This window comes from Prionailurus viverrinus, chromosome D1 (assembly GCF_022837055.1).
Source record: "Prionailurus viverrinus isolate Anna chromosome D1, UM_Priviv_1.0, whole genome shotgun sequence".
Taxonomy (NCBI): Eukaryota; Metazoa; Chordata; class Mammalia; order Carnivora; family Felidae; genus Prionailurus; species Prionailurus viverrinus.
In genome coordinates, this window is record NC_062570.1 from 14,057,169 (window position 1) to 14,070,812 (window position 13,644).

At 47.6% G+C, this 13,644-nt stretch overlaps 1 long non-coding RNA gene across 1 annotated transcript in view; it reads right to left on the reverse strand.

The window, feature by feature from the left end:
* Positions 1-7,972: 7,972 nt before the first annotated feature.
* The window catches only part of LOC125146690 (uncharacterized), a 137,935-nt gene continuing 132,263 nt past the window's right edge, over positions 7,973-13,644 (reverse strand). The window contains exon 3 of the long non-coding RNA XR_007144837.1: positions 7,973-8,162. This is a non-coding gene — a long non-coding RNA (uncharacterized LOC125146690). The remainder of the gene's footprint in view (positions 8,163-13,644) is intronic.

The following is a 13,644-nucleotide window of genomic DNA, read 5'->3' on the forward strand; positions in this document are numbered from 1 at the left end:
TTTTCCTGAGAAGCAAGGGTTAGTTAAAATGCTGATCTCCAAGTGACAGGTTTCTGAGCTGAGAGTGAACTGTCACTGCCAGAGCCTCTCAGGAGGAGCATGTCAGGGAAAACCAGCAGGCTCCTTATAGACCTGCTTGCTCCCTAAGGGCATCCCGGCTCAAGTCACACAGTCTGATCTGCCTCCTGGGACCAAGAGGGTGAGAGCACCAGTCTGCACCAGCTCCCAGTGCAGTGGGATCCAGGGATCAACTTTCCATTTTGGGGGAGAAACCCCTCCTTCTTGCCCTCACGGCAGCATTAATAATTAAGCGGGTGCTTTAATGATGTGGATGTCTCGTTACGGGAGCGACACCGAAATACGCACAGAGACACATACACCCTCGCATGTGCACATGTCTTCTGGAAACCAGACATCAAATCATTAAAAAAAAAAATTATCGTGAGCAAAAATTTTAAATAAAAACAAGGGATGTATGTGTGCTTAATCACAGGAGGACTTTATCAGCCGGTGCTAATTAAAGCATGTTATGGCGTCTGACGAATGTCTAAAATTACCCATTTTTGTAAATAGTTTTGATGCAAGTAATTTGTTTAAAGCTAGAACTTGGTGGAAAAGTTCAAGCAATTTTATTTTTGCCTGGGCAGCACATTATGCGATGTCAAGGGGGATAATTAACGATTAGTGGTTTAATGACAGCAGCACATTCATTATCCTGGTTCCAGCTGCTACCAGGACTTACATGCTGGGTACCCAAGCTCGCTCCACCCCCAGCTCCGTGAGAGCTGACAGTTGAACCCATTTCACAGATGGGCATCGCCAAGGCCCAATGCCTGCCCTCTAGTCTTCCCAAGATCCCAGAAGTGTCCTAAATGCACACTCCCTATGCCTCACGGACAAGGGGATCTTTCAGTCAGCACTGTCTTCACAGACCCTGCCTCTTGTGGGTGTCCCAGGGCAGCGGACAGGCCCAATTGTGAGCTCCGTGGTTTGGTCCCCTCTCCCAGGAGCACCGAGCCCGACCCAGAGAGCAGTGGCTCCTTTCCAAAGCTAGGAAGGCCGTCGCCAATCCTTTCACTGGCCCTCGCCTGTTGGCTTCCTCACCTGTTCCAGTGCCTTCTTCTCACCCCACCAGGGCGAAAGCAGAGCTAAGTAGTTATCCACACACAATCCAGGCCTTTCAGAAAAAGGAAGCCTCTACATTCAAGCCCAAATGAAATACATCGGCTGTGCGAGCAGGACCATATCCTCCCAGTACCGTCCTGTGCCTTGGTTTTTATGTCTCCCCAGAATGGTTCAGTGCCCTGCTCTGGACAGCAGGCTTTTTGTGGGAGGCAGGGAAATGGACTGATTGACCTCATGGGGCTCCGTTCAGTCTGTAAATCTGAGACAAGAAAGGGTCACTTCCTAGTCAATACAGACGCTTGCCTTTACTGTTCTTAACCCAGACATACTTCCTGGAGGCAGGAAGGGAGACTCAGAAGAAGATCGCAACATACAGAACATTCTCTGTTTCGTCACCTGGCCCCACAGAGGAATCCCCCTCCTTCTTTCTCTCTGTTTTTTTTTTTTTTTCTTTTTTCTTAAACCAAAGTTTGAAGGCAAATCCACTGTGGGCTGAAGGAGGCACTTTAAACTTCACTTGCTTCCAAGTTTAAATGGGAAGACTTGACAGGTATGCTAATGCTCCTCTATTAAGTCTGCAGAAAATGACATTAAAGGTATTGGTTAAAGACACGGCTCAGTGTTTGAGCAATTTAATGAAGTGTTACACACAAGCTGACCTTGTAGAGGGAGAAGCTCGCGGCTCTCTCAGCGTTTCGGGAGGCCCTGGCCACTCTGTTTGACATCTGAGCTTAACACCAACCCCAGACTCATTACTGTCTGCGAGGTTCTGGGAACCGCCAAGGGGGAGACCGGCCTTTGCTTGTAAAGTCCAGTGACAGAAAGGAGAGGTAAAAATACAGGCTCCTGATCCTCAGCTGTGCGAGGCCAGAGGTGCCGGTTTGAATGACATGTTCAGTTTTCATAAACATGGGCAGTGGCCCCCTGGGGGAGCCAGACAGGAGAAAAGGAGGGGTTCTCGGAGTGGGCAGAGTGGACAGGGTCAGCCGAGTGTAAAGGCCAGAGCTTCTGGCTGGCATCTGATAGCCAGGTAAGCTGGCGGAGCTCTGAGGGGGGTCTCTGCCAGGAGAGCGGGCAGCCCCACAGAGAGTCCAGGACGAGCTTGCCCGAGCCATCGGTGGCACTACAGAGATGTGAACCCCTAGGAAGGTGGGGTCCCCAAGACCCCTAAAGCAACCTCACTCACTCACCAAATCATTCATTTGTTCATCAAACGGTATCAAGCCCCTGCTATATATCACTTCTCTCTCCAACCGCACCCCATTTGCTATGTTTCACCCATACTGGTCGGCCAATTCCTAGAATATTCGAAGCTCCTTCCCACCACAGGGCCTTTGCACACACTTTCCCCTCTGCCTGCAATGCTCTTCTGAGATTTTCATAAGGATAGCCATTTTAAGCCTTCCAAAATCAGTTTATCTATACTCTTATCAGAGAGACAGGTGCGCAGCTCATGGACAAGTGTAAGACCCACAGGTCTTGCTGGGTACACGACAATGAATAATTGTTACATTGATGATACTTATAATCTTTTGCTTTTGAGTAGCTGGTTACGCCTGTCAAAGTTCTCTCATATGTTATCTCATTTGAGGTTTCTAGAACCTCCTAAGGCAGAAGGGAGGTTTGCTGGCTATACTTATGTAGAGGCAAGTAACCTGAGGCCAACAGAAGCTGCGAATGTCCAGAGAGACAGGGCTGGACCCACCCAACATTCAGGTCATCTGACTCCCAGAGAAGGGCTGTTTTCTGCAATGCGGTGCATCCACATTTAAGGACCAGGTCTGGAATGCAGGTCTCAGAGCACCTCGGCTTGGAGATATGCAGAGGGTGAATGAGCAAGAGCGTCAACCAGAGCAGTGTCTCTTGTGTCACACATGCACATTGCTGGCAGCTGGAGACATGCAGAAGGGAAGCCCTGCCTGCAGGAAGCCTTTACACCCACGCTGAGCTAAGGACCATGTGTAGAGTCTTGGACAAGTCCCTGCTGATCTACTGTTCATTCTCCCTGCTCCTTATCCCCTTTGGTCTCTGCCAACAGCTGCCGCCTTCCACCCCTGTGTCAGCGGAGTTGGCTTATGCAGAAGAATTCTTTGAAGGAAGAGCCACAATCCAGGCCTTATAGGGGAGAAATTCATTGATCAATGAACATTTGCGGCGTCCCTCCTCTGTGTCCTCCCCTCTGTTCAGGCTCTAAAAATAATAATTGACATTATCGAGTTCCTGCTCATGCGGGTCTGTGCTCAGCCACTTACACATGCTGTGTGCCTCCACTGTCGCCACAGTGCTGTGAGAGGTACAGTCACATTCCCACCTTTCAGGCAAGGAAACCAGGGATCGAAGAGGTTAAATGATGGGTCTGAGATCACACGGTAAGGGTGGTTCAACCAGGCTGTGGACTTGGGGCTGCCTGACTCGGGGTCAGAGAAAGTCAGGGTCCGCAGAGTCCTGTGCACATTGTGGCGGGTGGGAATGATGGCCTTTGGGGGTGTGTAGGGAACACACCAGCCAGGCAGCTGCACAGAGTGGTGTCGCTGACTCCAGAGACCAAGGGCTTCCCACCACAAGATTCCATCTCCTCTGGCAGTCCCTCCAGGGGAGCCCCTTGCAAAACAGCCAAAGGAGAGTATGGCAGACCTCATCTATTGCTGGGCTGTGTGGTGCAGACACAAGAGCATGGCCCCTTCAGAAAAGAAGGTTGGAGTAGTCACGGAGGGAGGGCTTCATGGAGAAAGCGGTTTGAGACGCCAGATCTCAGATGGGTGCTAATCACCCTACTTCACAAGCATCTAATGATAAAGTTATCACGGTCATTATTGTGAATCATTTCGTTGCAGGTCCCATCGTAGGTACATGACATTATTATCACATTTAATTCTTACAACAACCCTGTGAGGTAGGTAGATGAGTGAAGCCTGAAACTCTGCTCTTTCCTAAGCTGTTCTGATGCCATGTCCAATGTGATACAGCAAAGAGAATAAGGGCTTTGGGTCTAGAAGACCCACATTTGAGTCTCATAGGACTGTTGTGTTGTGAAACTCCAGGAAAGGTCGGGGATGCGAGAGTAGTCAGCAATAGGTACAATATACACGTGGAAGACACAAAACAAAAGTTAAGGCTAATGGGCAGTCTTGTGGTTGAATTGTTGAGCCTGGTAAAAAAAAAAAAAATGTTGATTTAATTATTCTCACTGGTAGCAGGTGAGATTTTCGAGGACTTAGGGTAGTGGCTGAACGAGCAGGCATTAGCTCCAAACACCTGGGTTCAAATCCTAGCTCCGCTGCCTGTAAGCTGTGTGACCTTGGGCAAGTTCAACCGCGTTACTTTGGTTGCCTCCTTTTGAAAATGAGGACAACTACAGCATCTCCTCGTAGGATCGTTTTGAACAGTAGAATTAACACATGCAAAATGCTCAGGGCAATGCCTGCCCTCCTGTAGTGCATAATGTGTTGCCTACTATTAACAATTCTGAGTCTTTGTGTTGAACGCCCATTCTGCACAAGACTCTGTGGCAAATATGAAAATGAACCAGGCCTAGTCTTGGCCTTGGATGAGCACTCAAATAATTAACATAGCTCAGAAGGGGGTCGGGTGCTGTTTGTGAAGGACAAGAAAAGCATTTATAGAATGATACCAGTCCTGATTGGATGGGGTCCATGATGGAGAAAGAATTTGAGCTGGTGCTTGAGGAAAGGGCAGGATTATATAGACTGGGAGGGCGGTCACAGGTACCATTCTCACCACCTCAGCAGCCATCAGTTAGTAGGGTGTCTCATGTTCTCTGGGTGACACCCGCCAAAAGGAGAAAGACGTCCATCCAACTAACATTGCCCTTTAGCACAGTGGGAGTCTCCATGCTATTCCCAGTGAAGAGCTTTCTGGCGTTTGCACGAACACAAGCCCATTCTTGTTTTCATTTTGGAGCCCTTGGGCAGACCCAGCCTTAGCCCACTCCACCCAGGCCTTCTGCAAAAGGAAGTGCTCAACTGACACGATGGCCACCCACACTCTTGGCTTTGAGTCCACAGCTCAGGCATGACTGGAAGAGGGACTTATCGGAGAGGTTTCTGGAAGGCAGCAGGAGCTGGAAGCCTGGGGCCCAGTCCTGGATCCCACGGGGCCAGACCAGGAGCACCTGTACCCTTCCCTTCCTGCTCCTTTCCTGCTCTCTACAACCATTCTCTTCTTGGGTCCTTCCTTGCTGCTACCCCTTTCTGGTTTTGCTTTCCTTTCCCCCCTGAGATTCCCCCCCGCCACCTTCTTTCCTTCCTTCTTTTTGGTGAGTGCCATTTCTGGGATTTACTTAAGAACCCCTTGTGCACCCCACAACCCTACACTCCAGCATCTTCGTGCTCAACCAACTTCATGAGCCTGAGGCTCACCTTCCCTTTTTCCTGGAAGGTGGACAGATAACATGGCTGGGGCCAGAGCAGAGAGAGAAAGAGGAGGAGGAATAATCCTCAGACCAGGAGGAGATAGGTTCTTCTCCTAAGGAGGAAAAAGAAAGCCAGGAAAGAATCCACTCACAAACCTTTTGAAGGGACGCGGAGGAAAGTGGAGAGATTTTTTTTCCTCTTCTCCTTTAGGAAAAAAAGCTTTTAAAATAAATAGCTGACAGTGTCTCTTATTTGAGTAATTCTTCGGTGGTTATAAATGTGCCACTCTAGAGTGCTTTATTTAGAAGTTAAAAAAAAAATGTATTCTCCAGGAGAGAGCTCGGCATCACCCAGGAGAGCAAGGCTCACTCTCCTCCCGGCTCTCCTGATGCCCAGGCTCAGACATTCATATATTCTCCTATAATCTGATCTATGTTCTAAAAATTAAAAAAAAAAAAAAAAGAGGAGAGACATCTGGTTCTCCCACACATCTGACATTTTCCTTTATGCCTGGTTTAACTTCTTTATGACAGCCTGGGTTCACTCCATTGGAGAATTCCTCTCTTCAAATGAGCTTCGTGTTTTATGTTTGAAAATTTTTCTTTAGACAAACCTGGTAATTTTTCAAGTTAAAATGTGTACACTTGAAGCACTTAGGAAGTTTAAGGATCCATCTGATCGGCACATGAATCTGAGGTTATTCATGCTAAAGTCCCATATCTAACTGCACTCTTAAAAAATAATAAAAAGCAAGTGACATATTTTTACTTGTTTTCAAGCGAAAACCCCCAGACTGTCAGTTTTCTAAGTAATTGATTAGTATCTCTGCACACTCCCCACTTTTCCCTTGACGACACGTAGTTGTGCGGCTGTTCCTGGAGTGCACCAGGCAGCTCATCCTGGAGCAGGAAAGGAAGACAGGGCCCATGAGGTGAGCTTCCTCTTCTCAGTGGGGAGACAGATGTCCCCCCTGGCGGTTCATGTCTGCTGCGTCCAAGGCCAGGGGCTCTTTGCTGGGCTGATGTCTGGCTCATTGACTTCTGGGCTTGTGCAGTGTTCTAGAAAAATGTAGACTTTGGAGCCCAGAACCTGGATTTGACTTGCCCTTTGCTGACTGAATCACCTTGGAATGCCTGCTTGACCTCTTGGTGCCTCTGGCTTTTTCATCTAGGGAAAGGTGTTAGTGAAAATGTAGAGCTGTATAGTATAGTATAGTATAGTATGGTATAATATAGCATAGTACAGTAAAGTATAGCATAATATAACACTGTGGGTTATACTAAGTGCTCAGTAAACAGTATGTCCCTGTGTGATTTTATTTGTTGGTTTAACATGGCAGGAAGCCAGATTACTTAATAGCCCACCTCCTTCAGACCCTTAAGTAGGCCAGCCAGGGGCAGAATGTAAAGTTCAACCCCTCATTCCTATTTCATCATACCCTGAGTTCCAGAAAGACTTTGGTTATGGTAAATGTAAAGGGATAACAAACACCCCCTCTGCAAGCTTTGCCCTCCCTTAACCACCTGCTCTGAACTTCAGGGCCATCTATGAACCACAGAAACTGTATTCCTTGCTCGTGTTATATACATTGTGAGCTGGGCACACCGATACCATATACAGAATTCTATCCATCAGTGTCGTATAGGTCCTTTTACCTCTGGTTGTGCTCATAGTGTGGTCCCTAGACCACCAGCACTGGCATTGCCTGGGAGGTTTTCAGAGGTGCAGATTCTCAGACTCCCATCCCAGACCTACTGAATCATAACCTGCATTTTAATGAGACCCCGGGGAATTCATATGCACGTCAGAGTTGGAGGAGACAGTCCCCAACCGCAGCAATATTGCAGGAGCCCAGACCGCCTCAGAAGAAGGACCTTCCATCTACCATCTCCCACTGCTGGGGACCTGGAGCATGTACCCATAAAGTGCCACCAGGTGACATGAGCTCCTGTAGTGGTGGTTGGGTCGTGTAGACACCCTTCAGCCTCTTTTCCTTTTGTTTCTCTGACACGTGCTGTGTATGACAAGGCACAAGGCTGGGGTGGAATCATCTAGGCAAGGCCTGAGGCTAACAATCGGAAGTCTTCCTGAGTCGTGAGCTGATACTCCGAACGTATCACCATGATTCCTTACATCGCTATGGCACTTAAAGCTTTGCACATACCGCATCATTTGATGTTCAGAGGACCTGGCTGCTTGAGGGGGCAGGTAGCTATCCAGAGAAGTAAAAGAATCTGCTCAGAGCCACCCGTGAGTAGATGGTGGGGTGGTGGGCAAGGACTCTGGTGTGGTTGGTCTGCACAGCGATTTATAAATTTGTGCTGCTTAGAGGAACCCCAGATGAAATTTGAAGGGGCTTCTTCCCCTGGAGGATCTGTGGATTCTGGAGATATTGAGCAGAGGTTTGCAGCCCAATCAATACTAAATCAATTAGTTTAGCCTTCCAGATAGCTCTGTGTACTCACCCAGGGCTGGAGACTCGACTCCCGGCGTGGAGTCAAAACTGCTGATGCCAATCACCAATCAGCCTGCAGCATTGATTGAGCACCCACTGTGGGCAGCACCCCACGCCAGGCAGTGCAGGGCAGGGGGCGAGAGGCACAGCAAATAAATGTGCTTTTGGAACTGTGAAGGAGGAAGGTGTCCAGAACGCTGTTCGATGTTCTGTAGAGAGAGAGATATGTCCAGTCAACGTCTGCTTGAGTTTTGTGCCAGCAAAATAAATTGTCTCAACAGATGAGTTTGTATGTTTTCTTTTGTTAGAAAAAAACCCCAAAACTATGTAACTCAATGAATATCCGTCCTTTGCCTCAGCTGCCAGCAAATCCGGAGTAAATCTGCCCAAATGGTATAATCTACTCATTTCAGGAGCCTGAGAACATCTACTGTTTCTACATCCCTTCAAGGCTCTGCTCTGTTCCTTTTGTTTTGTGTTTTGGTGTGGAAATCACTTTGAATCCTTTTCTGGTAATAGATAGGGCATAAACACACACGCACAACATTACTTCTGTGTGGTAGAGGAAAGGCGTGCAGCAGTTTCCTGAGGTGTCTGATATGGGGCCTTAGAACTGGGGGGTTGGGGGTCTCAGGCATTCCACCGATGGGACGGGCAACAGTGCTCACACCCTTCCTCCTTCCTGGGCCCCGAGTGCCCCATTCACAAAACAGGGAGTTTAGGCTAGCTCCAAAATCCTGCCAGGTAGGTGAAAGGGAGGAATAGCAAAAGGACAGGTACAAGTGATTAGAAATGCGGAGAGAGTGAAGAGCATGAGCATGCTTTGGCACTGCATTCGAGACAGAAGCTCTCCTGGAGCTTTGAACCGGGTGTGTAAATCAAACATTAGTGTACGTGTCTTCGCGGGGGCTGGGGGGAAAGAGGAGAGAGGCTATTCAAGCAGTAGCAGATGAAAGAAAGAACGGCCACAGACTGTTCCTCTCTGGTTCTGATGCTGAGTCCAGAAACTGTTTCCCCACTCCTTGACCTGAGTAGGTCATACGACTAATGGCCTGAGTGTAGCCATATGACTTTGCCCAACGCGAACAGGGGCTTGAAAACTTACGCACACTTCTGGCGTTGCCCTGTCACCGTTTTTGGAGCACAGCTTCCCAGACTAGCCTGTTAGATTGTGACAGACACATGGCCCGGTCACCCTCATGGCTTTAGCCAACCACCAGGGGTGTGATGGGGCCGTCTGGGCCAGTCTCCAGTCAACCCACCTGCACATCAGTGAGCCCAGCTGAGATCAGCCCAGCCCAGCCCAGAATTGCTCTGAAGAATTGTGATCGAAGGAAATGGTGATTGTTTGAAGCCACTAAGTTTCGACGTGGTTTATTACACAGCAAAAGCCAACTGCTAACCCCAGTTGGGAGGGCATGTCTATTTGAAGACATCAAATCCTAACTGGGGGAACCTGCTGGGGAGAGAAGGTAGGTGGGGACTTTTTCTCTCCATTTGCAAAGCTGGATGACTTCACACCCTCCCAACTCTTATCCCTGTCCCCATTCTTTTTTTTTTTCCCCCCCTCTTTTTATCCATCATGCTTCCAGCAGGGGAAGGAAGCAGACGTTCCCACTCTTGGTGCTGCATACCTGCTAAAGGGAGAGAGGATTAGCTGTGGTAGACCAGCCAGGGAGCAGGACGCCCGCTAGATAATTAACCCATCCTCCTACATACCTTGGCTTCCAACAAAAGGAGCTGTACAAATCGACCCAACAAAATTATCGGTGCTAATCTCCCAGCCCCTCCTTCCCGCTGTCCCTCTCCTGGCCAGCACCTGGCAGGGCTGTTAAGCCATCACATTCTACCCCCCCTCAACCCCCAGCCCTGTCCCCACTCTCCTTTTCTCTCTTTCTCAAGTTGTTACCGCACAGGCATCACGGAAGGAATCAAACAGGGACAGGTCCTATTGTTCGGCAAAGAGGCAAGAAAAAAAAATAATCAAAAAAGCAGGGGACTTAAAAAAGACCAGAATTATTTCTCAAATAGAATGGGAAAATCTAACATGCCTTATCACCACGGAGAACAAGCACTGTGCAAACGCCCAGGCCTCTGACTGGCATGCCGCTTGTTTTGAATAGACGCATGACATTGTCAAAGAGCCTGCCATTGTGTTGCTGAAAGGCACTTGCAACATTGCATAAAAATCAGGCGTTCGTGTCACCCTCAGACTAGTCAAAGCTGCTGTTTTTTTCTTTCTTTCTTTCTTTTTGAAAGAAGAAAGAAGGAAAATAAGAAATGTCCCCAGAATAAGACCTTCAGAGCCAGATAAATGTTATTTTTGAAAGACACTAGGAAACTGGGCACCCAAGCAAAGCCGCGAACGGAAGAGGTATTCCCTTTGGAAAGGGTGCCCGTAGGGCAACGGGGAAGTAAGTCAGAAGCCGGCGTGGGATTGGACGCATGGCTTCTCCCGGACTTTGAATTCTTCAGGCTAGACTTGTTGTCCAGTACCTCCTGGATTTGGCCAACTCTCTTGCTGCCCCGATTATTTCCATTGTGAGCTGTTATATAATTTACACGTTTTGTTTTCCAAAACCCCTATAGTGTCCTTCTCATCTGTCACTTCTCGGGGAGGAAATGAAGTTTCAGACCTTTGGAATTCCAGAGGGATCTAAACGCGTCTCCGGGAACTGTGCTTATCTCCAGCCACCCTTAAACCATGCTGAGGAACCCGGAGGGAGCTGACCAGGGCTGTTCCTCAGACACCCCTCTACACTGCAAACAGCCTGCAGCTTTCACCGTATGCGGCGACTGTAGATAAAGAGTTTGATTGTTCTCCTGGTCAAATAGGTAAGTTCTCCCCCACGGAACTTAGAAAAGTCACCAGAGAGAGCATGGCATGTTCTGTCTGGTCACTGCACCGAGAGACAACTGTTCCCTGTTTCCTAAAGGCTTACTGCAGGAGAAGGTGAGGTTCTGGCGTCTCTGGAGAAGTTAAGAGATTTGCACGTGCACATAAAGCCCGTACTGTGCTCTAATCGATTGCCATCCCTTACGGTCTCACAGATGCAACATTTAAGAAGAGGGAAGAATTTCACTCCAATATTGATTTGATTTGTCGTGCTTCCTGTGGGGAAGGGGGCAGGCCGGGAAACCAGTTCTGGGTGGGCAGTCTGGCTGATGGATGCTCCCTAATTGCAAGCTTTGATTAGTTCAGCTGCTTCTAGATTTCTGGCTGTTAACAAATGGCCCTTAGTCTGTGCCTGCTGTCCTCAAAGAGAAGATGAGACGCTTCCTTGCACCTAAGAGCTGCCCCTAACGGGCTGGCAGCTCCCTCTCACAGACCAGTAAGTGTGGAGGAAAGAACTGTGAACTCCCAGCCTGCCGCATGCTCTTGGGTTAGCCATCGGACCACCTTCGGTTAGCTTCCTCATAGGTAAAATTGACTTTATTTTATTTATTTATTAATTAATTATTAATTTATTAATGCCCCACAGGTTCCAGAATGGATTTAAGGTGGCTTAGCTGTAAAATGAAGGGATTAGGCTAGGTGATCCCTTCTGGAGTATCCTCCCAGCTCTACGATGCTCTGACAAGCCTGCTTCCCACTTGACTTTGTAGTGTCCGCAGTTCAATTCCAAGTTTGAGGGATGCCAGCTGCCCCTCACGTATGAGTGATTCAGAGTCACGGAGGGACTGTGGGATTGCCTGGGGGGACGTGTGCCTCCCGCTGTGGTAACACTTTGTACTCAGGGTTTCACATCAGCACACCAAATTCTGTATCAACACAATTCCCACTCACCTTTAATAGCAAAGAGTTTACACATTGGAGCAATTTCCAAGTAGTTCCCTACACGGAATACTTCTTTTTTAAATCCTCAGCAACATAATACAGCCCCTTACTGACTCTCAGCCCTGTGGCATCCCACAGCCCTGCCCATCACTCACAGGCCGCCAGAGCCTGAAGTCTGAAGAGTCAGTTTGGGGCACTTCCTTCTAAGAGTGACGCTGACAAACGGGGGTTTGTTGTGAGGAGTGTGATCAGGGAAAGAAGGGTGTGGAAGAGGTGCCTTATGGGGAAAATTAGGTGAAGCTGGGAAAAGAGGAGGCTTCCCATTTGCAGAGCTGTCATGACAGAGAGGACATGGAGGTGCTCAAGCTGCCCCATCGGTGGGATGGGGTGTCTTGGGAGGTGGTGAACCAGAATCACTGCAAGTATGAAACAGAGGCCAGGTGGGCACCTGTGCAGGGCCTATGGCAGGAATAATGCCTCCTTTGATCCATTTCAGCAAATGGTTGTTGAGAGGACCCACTAGGAAGCAGGCTCTGCCCTGAGGTAGGTACAGTAGGAGATGCAAAAGGGCATAGCTCTTCACTATTAATTAGAATTCTCCAGGTTACAAGCGACCGAAACCAACTGGAGATGTTAGTCAAAACTATGGACATTTATAAAGATGCAGGGACGACTTTACATAAAGGGACAGAGAGATGTTGCTGAAGCAAGGCAGAGTCAGGTCCTCAAACACCAGCAGAGTTCAGATTTTTGCTCCCTTCTGCACGTCTTTTGATTTCTCCTTCTCTCCTTCTCTTCAGAACTAGCTTTGTCTGCTTCTCCTGTCCCTGAAGTTGAGAACATGGCGGTTGACATATTGTAGGCTTAGCCTTCTCTCTCTCCCAGGTCCTCATTTTCCAGAAAGGGACACTAATTGGTCCAACTTGGGCCAGTTGCCCAGGTACTTGTTACTGACAAGCGTCGTTCCCGGAGGGCACTGCTGTCACCTATGGATTGGACTTAAGTCGAACAGTTGGCAGAAAGAGGACAGAGATGAGAAAAGAAAGCAAAGAGTGCCCATCACAAAGGCACAGTTCTTGGACTCAAGGAGATTATAGTCCAGAAGGGAAAGCAGACACATAAACCATGAACCCTAGTGTAAGGCCAACTGTGGCACATGCTAGAACAGAGATTTGTGGTCCAGATGGTGCACGGGAGGGAGGAATTCTGATAGACAGAACCAGAAGGCTTCATATGAGAGAATTCCATATGAGAGCATTCCAACACGGCTAGTTTTCTGGCTTTGTTGCCACTGGTGGTGATAGTGGTGGTAATGAATTTTTAACCTCACAAACAAAAAATAAATACAGTCTTCTTATTAAAAAATTGACCATCTTCTCGTAGTTAATCATGACATACATATCCTTTTAGACTATGGCCACAATTTTACATTGATGTAAATGTCTTATCGTATAAAATATATGATTATTTTGCATATGTTTTACATAAATAAAATACCATACATATTATTATTTTACAGCTTCCATTTTTCACTCAATAATACCTCCTGGAGAGCTACCCATAATAGTATATATTAGAACCAATCCTATTCTTTTCAACTAATGCATATTATCCTGTCGTATGACTACAATGCAATTTATTTAAAGATAATATAATGTATTCCTCAACTGATAGGAATCTGGGATGTTTTCCATTTCTCACTTAAAAAAAATACTGCAATGGACATATTTGTACATACCTCTTTGTGCAATAGTACAACTGTTTCTCTAGATACAGAGAAGTGAAATTGCTGGGGTATAATATATGCATACTTAAAATTAAAAGGAAGTTGAAAAATTGGACTCCAAAGCAGCTGACCAAATTTCTTCTCTACCATCAGTGTCTGAGAGTATGTTTCACAACACTCACACTTG